Consider the following 7,377-nt stretch of genomic DNA (forward strand, 5'->3'; position numbering starts at 1 on the left):
AATTTCAGACATATTCATTTAGGGAAGTTTTAAAAGAAAAGTTCTTTAAAAAGGTGTTCCATTTCTGCTTTTCACATGTGCAGTCCTTCCTCCACACAAAGTCCCAGAGGAAATGGAGTCCTAACAACTGATTACAAATGCGCTGGTGATATGCCCTGTGCAGCCTGCCTGGAGGACTGGGAGGAACGGGACAGACTGGGGACCTCAGACTTGGGGACCTGGGCCTGACCTGCTCATTGCTCTCCTCTCCTCCTGGAGCTGGAGGAGAGGGTGACACAGATGGGCAACCGGTTTGTGTTTCACTTCCCCATCTGTCTGTGTCACTGTGAGCATTACCACTATCCCACACTTGACAGTAATAGTGAGACTTGTCCTCGACCTGTGCCATGCTGATGGTGAGGGTGGCCATGTTCCCTGACTTGGAGCCAGAGAATCGCTCTGGGATCCCAGAGGGCTGCTCACTATCTACATAAATGACTGTCAAAGGGCTTCTCCTGGCTTCTACTGGTACCAGTGTACATAATCATATTCAGTTCCTCTCCAGTGCAGGTGATTTTAGCCATCTGTTCCAGGGCCACTGACACAAAGGGTGGCTGAGTCAGCTCACTGGAGACCACGGAGCCTGAAAATACAGAAGAGGAGAGGTCCAGGGACTCATCCCAGGATCCTAATTCTGAGGTTGTGCTGTGCCTGTGCTCAAGGTTTGTGGCAGGCTCAGCTCAGGTCCTGTGGGGCTGAGAGTGTGGGCAGGGCTGAGGACAGCACCAGTGCAGAGAGTGAGGAGGAGGAGCGAGAGAGGGGTCCAGGCCAGGGCGGATTTCCTCGGGCTGCTTCTGAGAATCACAGCTGAATCAGCCTCACCCTGACCTCTCTTATTTCTTTCCAGGCCTTTTGTTCTGTGGTTGATAGTATTTATGCAAATTTCCTCCTCTCTGGGAATCAAACCATCTGCAAGCTCAGGCCAGGTGAATGAGGAGGGAGAAATGATCCTGCAGCTTTCTCCAACAGCTCTCAGGTCAGAAAATGAAAGTTGGTCTCTAAATTTGGTATCATGATCACATTCCAGGGATTTGAACACAACCACTGACCCTACCCATTCTGCCTGGGGTTTGTCTAGGGCTGGCCCAGGGTCTTCCAGATTTCTGGCCATGGGCTGCTGGTCTGGTCCCTATGAGAAATTCAGACAACACTAGAGTCAGGGAAAGGTGGTTCAGTGACCTCATGACCTCATGACCTCATGACCTCCTTCCCTGGCTTCTCGTTCCCACTCTATACCCCAGAGACTCTGTGGTCCCATCTGTGGCATGACAACAAAATAGGAAACTCTCTCATTTTGAGGTTCATCATCATTTTGTAAGTGGGAGCTTACTAGTCAAACAACCACCTGCTGTTGGAGATTCATCAGGATTTCTGGTCTATTTACACATGATGCTATTGTCTCTATGAAGCCCCCATCCCACAGCAGACCAGCAATTGACATAATCAACCAGTTGATATTGCTTACTTTTTTCATCAACGTTTCATGCAAACCTATTAATATGGCCTGAATCCATATGAAAATATTTCAAGGTTGGTGGTCTTGTGAAGATCCACATGATCACATGTTCCCATATGGTGTGAGCTCCAGGCCCTGAGCCATGGTCCTTGCAGCCATGAGAGTCATGTCACTCTGGAGACAGTCTCACAAGGAGGCTCGGATGCTCCTTCCAGGGACCAGGGTCCTGAGTGTTCTGCCTCCTGCTCCCTGAGATGCCCTTGAACAAAGGAGCTGCAGCCCCAGGTCTGAGTTGGGGTGGAGGTGGGGAAGGAGAGGCAGAGTGTAAGTCATTGGGTGTCTCTGAATGTGCCCAGCACAGAGGAATCAGTCTCTGGGGACACTGGTGGACAGAGAGGGGACCTGAATTTCCCAGGTGAGATGTGTAAGGGCCTGGTTGGCTAGAGGGATTCATTTTGTTTTTATGTAGTGAACTTAGATCAACCCCGCCCCTCCCAGAGGAACTTACTTGCAAAGCCTAGATACAAGGGAGGGTCAGGCCACGTGAAGACATCCAATCAGTGGGGTGCACATATATCTAACTGGGGTAAATTGAAATTCAACTGGACACCCGTGTGTTACCTAGCAGTTTTTTTCTGTGTGTGGCAGACCTAGCATGACTGTGCAGTTTTCTCTGTGTATTGCAATCTCATTGGCCACCTGGGTATAGCCCGGCTAAACTACCTCTATAAAAGTTAGTCTGTGAGGCTGGGAGGGGTCGCCTCTTTGCAAGAAACAGCCCTGACCGGTCAGTTTGATTCTCGATGCTTGGTGCAAAATAAAGCTTTGCTTGACCTTCGCTTTGTATCAGTCTTGCTCCTTTGATTACATTGGGGGCTCGTCCACAATCAAATGACGAGAACTGAGCCAGCATCAGAATTTCTGGGAAAAGCCTCTGGAGGTAAGATCATGGGGATCCTGTGTGTCTGGTTGCGGAGCTCCAGGGTATGGCCCACCGGGGAGAAGCTGGATGCAGCCATGCTCCCCAGGGCTGGAGTGGATGCAGGGGACACCCCATCCCTCTTCTGGTACCTACTGGGGGTTCGAGTACCCCTGGGCAGTCAGGGGCTGAGAAAACCCCCACCAGCGGGTGGTTGCAAGAGACCGAGAAAATCTCCACCAGCCGCTGGGTTTAGTTGTCTTTGTCTTGTCTTTTGTTGCCTGTAGTGTTGCTCATCCCTAGGGGACCAAGAAAATCCCCACAGGCGAGCATCTCTAGGGGGCTGAGAAAACCCCCACCAGCAGCAGGTTATGGGTGAGAGTTGCTGGGTCTGTGGTTGTTTTGTCCTGTCTTTTTCTTATCTGTTGCATTGTTTGTTGTGTTTGAAGGAATGGGGCAAGCAGAGAGTCAGGGGACTCTGACTTTCATCTCTCTGTTCCTCATAATAGATGTGTGGCTTCTCCCTCACTCATTTCATGTGTTAAGGGCTATGACTGGAGCCAACTGGGGTTAGTCTAACTGGAGACAGAGACTTTAAGGAATATTCTCAAGCAGCTGCCAAAACTCCCTTTGTTTCAGGGAATTCCTTGCCTTCTCTGGCCCAACGCAGACTGCCTAGCCCCTCCCCCTTGCTGGCGGGAGAGCATGGCATCTGAAGTGGAGATGGTTATTTGTCTGTCTCAAGGTTTTAATGGGTAATTGTTAAAGTGGCTTCTGAAGTCTTTGGTAACCTGAAACTGTGAAGGGTTGCTTGAATGACAAATGTAACTAAATTTGTTGGATATCTAGGTCTTAACCAAATGGGATAAAATGCTAGAGCATTGGCTGCTGGAACTGGGTTTGTGCTTTTGAAATCTGCTGGTGAACACGTTTTGTGCTTAACTGATTCATAAATTTGCCTTCTAATAATTCTCTTGTAAAATTACTTCCGCCTTAAAGGAAATTCATATGGAAAGACTTTCAGGACAAATACAGGTCTTTGATATGTTGAAATCCTGGAACTGAAATGGGTAAGAATTTACAGAAGTAAAAGCTGCATTCGGACTAAGCCAGAATTATTAACATAGGACTAGGTGAACTGAAAGATTGTAATGTTGTATCTCTTGATGTTTTGTCTATTTTAAACATTAATGGTTCTTTAATGTTTGCTCTTCCAGACTAGGGAAACTTTTTCTTAAGTTATCTGTAACTTACAGAGATATAAAAGTAGTCATTTGTAAACAAATCAAGGTATTCAACTCTTTCTCTCTATCTGAACCCTCTGAAACCAAAAGGTCTCAGCAAGTATTCTTTCTTCCATGGCAATCAGTCATTTGCATAAGTTCAATAAGAATCTGTTCTCCTTGTAACAGGACACCATTGGAAACACTGGTTATTTTACCAAGGCTTTGACTGGAATGTCATATTTGAAAAGACTCAGATATGACTAGACAGCTTAAAGGAACTAAGGTTGACTTTATAAAACCTGGAACCATGAAACCCTTTGGAACTGTTGGCCTGATACCTTGCTTAGAGAGTTCCCAGGAGACTCAACAGGTGAGTAAAGGATGTTACTTCCTGGCAGGTGCAGGGACCTCAGGATTCTTTGGGGGCCTCAGGAAGAGGAATTCACCCAAATAGACAGGTATTGCAGGCATGTCTGATGGAAAGTATGTAGCTTGGCTTCTGGCCTGGAGAGGCTATTATAAGTTCAACCTAGAGATTCCTTACAAGAAGTTCCAGCAAAGTAGATTCTAAAATATTTATATGATCACTCACTGTTCTTGCTGAGCTTATGTAAATAATTAGGCCAAGTTTGTTAAAACTGGACTTGTTTTTCAAATAAATTAGTCCTGATTTGGCTATCTCTGGAAACGAGGGTTATTTTAGAGAGAAAAATTATGTTTTAATAACACACATTTATGGATGTTAAATTCTAGATTTGATTGTCTTTAAATGTTTGTTTACCTAAGCTAGACAACTTGAGGTAAACTTCAGGGAAGTTGCACGATAGCTCATTTAGACGATCTTACTTTGCCAGTCAGTCAGCCCCAGATATAGGAAACTTCAGAAAATTGAAGGATTTGAAGGGAAGAATCTGAGTTAGTGGGAATAGCAGCAAAGGTGTTTAACAACAGGGATGCACAGGAGAAAGGTTTTGGCATTATATGAGGCAGGTAGGGGATGGTAAAAGGAAGGAAAAGCCTAAGCACAGAGAAGGCAGGTGGGAAGACTTAGATTCAGATCAGTGTGCTTACTGTAAGGAAAAAGGACATTGGGCCAGGGAGTGCCCCGAAAGGAAGATGGCCATGCTGGCCTCCAGAGACTGAAGGGGCTGTGGTTCAGAGCCCCTCCTTGAACCTCGGGTAAAAATTGAAGTGGAGGGGAAATCATTTGAAACCTATGGGAAAACTATCTAGAGAGGAAGTCTGGGTACAAGGGGCAAATGGCATAGAAAGACATAAATGGACAACTGTGCAGATGTTTGTGGCAGCAGAAGATGAATACCTTCTTTACGAGCCAGTCTCAGAACCAGAGGAGACAAGAGAAAGGAGCCTTCTCCAAACCCTACAGGTCGAGTTTCCCAAAGTCTGGCCAGAAGGGAAACCCCCTGGCTTGGCCAAGGGACAGCCTCCAGTGGTGGTACAATTAAAAGCGATGGCTACGGCTGTTCACATCCAGCAGTACTCCCCCCGTCGGGAAGCAAAGGAAGGGATCAGAAAGCACATTAACTGCCTCTGAGGAGATGAGATCCTAGTTCCTTGCAAATCTCCATGGAACACACCTTTGCTGCCAGTCAAAAAGGCCGAGACTGGGGAGTACCAACCTGTTCAGGACTTGTGGGAAGTTAATAAACAGGTTGAAGATATCCACCTGACAGTGTCTAACCCCTATACCATACTCTTCCTCCTGGGACCCAGAAGAACTGTGTATACCATCTTAGATCTCAAGGATGCATTTTTCTGCATGTCTTTAGCAAAGGAATTCTCAGCACCTTTTTGCTTTTGAGTGGTCTGACCCATAGGAAGGATTCCAAGGCCAGCTCACCTGGACAAGACTTCCCCAAAGGTTCAAGAATCTGCCCACTATCTTTGACAAGGCCCTACATGAGGATTTGCATGAGTACAGAACCTCCAACCCAGGAGTCACTCTGTTACAGTATGTTGATACCTTGCTAATAGCCGCTGAGGACTATGAGTCATGTTAGCAGGGACGAGAGCTCTCTTACAGACTCTGCAGGAAAAAGGGTAACGGGTGTCAACAAGGAAAGCACAGCTCTGTCAGAGCCACGCCACTTATCTCGGCTTTGATCTCCATGAGGGAGTGCGTTCACTGTCTGAGTCCAGGAAACAGGTAATCACTCGGTACCCCCACCCCACCACGTCCGACAAGTGAGGAAGTTTCTTGGGATGGTGGGCTAATGTAGGCTGTGGATACCATGGTTTGCAGAGATTGCCCGACCTCTCTACAAACTGGCAAAAGGGTGGCTCACTATGATAGAGTGGACAACTGAGGCAGAAGGAGCATTTTGGGAATTACAAACAGCATTACTGAGTGCCCCAGCATTGGCCAACCCAGATGTTACCAAGCCCTTCCACTTGTATGTGGATGAAAAAGCAGGGGTGGCCAAAGGAGTTTTGACTCAGACTCTGGGGCCTTGGCAAAGGCCAGTAGCCTATCTTAGCAAGAAACTAGATCCAGTAGCAGCTGGGTTCCCCCCTTGTCTCCGCATAATTGCTGCCATGGCCCTTCTGGTCAAGGATGCAAGTAAATTGACTTTGGGTCAAAATCTCATCTTGACCACCACCCACGCTATTGAGGGCCTTCTCTGGACTCCACCCGACTGATGGATGATGAACACCCGAGTGACAGGGTATCAGGACTTCCTCCTCAACGAACCAAGAGTGACCTTCCAGCCCCCGGTGGTGCTAAATACAGCCATGCTGCTGCCAGAGGAGCTGGCTGACCATCCACATGATTGCAATGAGGTCCAAACCCAAGTCACTGGAGTAAGGTTGGACCTCATGAACATTCCCCTTCTGGATGCAGAGATGGCTCTGTTCACAGACAGGAGTAGCTACATGGTTGATGGAAAGAGATATGCAGGGGCTGCGGTGGTTTCCTTTGAGCAGGAACTCTGGATGGCAGCCCTGCCACATGGAACCTCAGTGCAAAAAACGGAGCTGATTGCACTCACCAAGGCACTCCAGATGGCCAAAGGTAAAACTGCCAACATCTATAGGCACAGCAGGTACACCCTTTGCTACTCTCCATATACATGGGGCTATTTATAAAGAAATGAGCTTGTTAACAGCAGAAGGAAAAGGAATTAAAAACAGAGGAGAAATATTGGCTCTCCTCCAGGCTATTTGGGACCCAAAAGAGGTGGCCATTATGCATTGCCCAGGACACCAAAAGGGGACTGATCTGATTTCAAAAGGAAATCAATTAGCAGATTGGGCCACAAAGCAAGCAGCCTGAGAAAAAGCGCAAGAGCTGGTTACACTCCCGGCTCCAGCCCTACCAGAAAAAATGAACTATTCAGAAGAAGATTTAAAGTATCTACAAAAATGGGTTAAATTGGACTATGAAGGGGACTGGGCTAAGAGTAAAACAGGAAAGTTAATTCTTCCTTGATGACTAGGTAAGAATTTAGTAGACCAGATACATCAGGGTACTCATTTAGGTACACACAAACTCAAGGAACTTATAGGTAAGCAGTTCCAGGTTTCTAAATTAGGGCATATGGTTCAGGATATAGTTGATAGATGTGCTCAATGCCAGGCAGTTAATGTGGAAGGAACTAGAATGGGAAGAGGGAAAAGAGAAAGAGGTAAGGAACCAGCAATTTATTGGGAAATAGATTTTACAGAAATGAAACCTGGAAAATATGGGCACAAGTATATGTTAGTTTTTGTTAGTA

This window comes from Lutra lutra, chromosome 12 (genome assembly GCF_902655055.1).
Source record: "Lutra lutra chromosome 12, mLutLut1.2, whole genome shotgun sequence".
Classification (NCBI taxonomy): domain Eukaryota; kingdom Metazoa; phylum Chordata; class Mammalia; order Carnivora; family Mustelidae; genus Lutra; species Lutra lutra.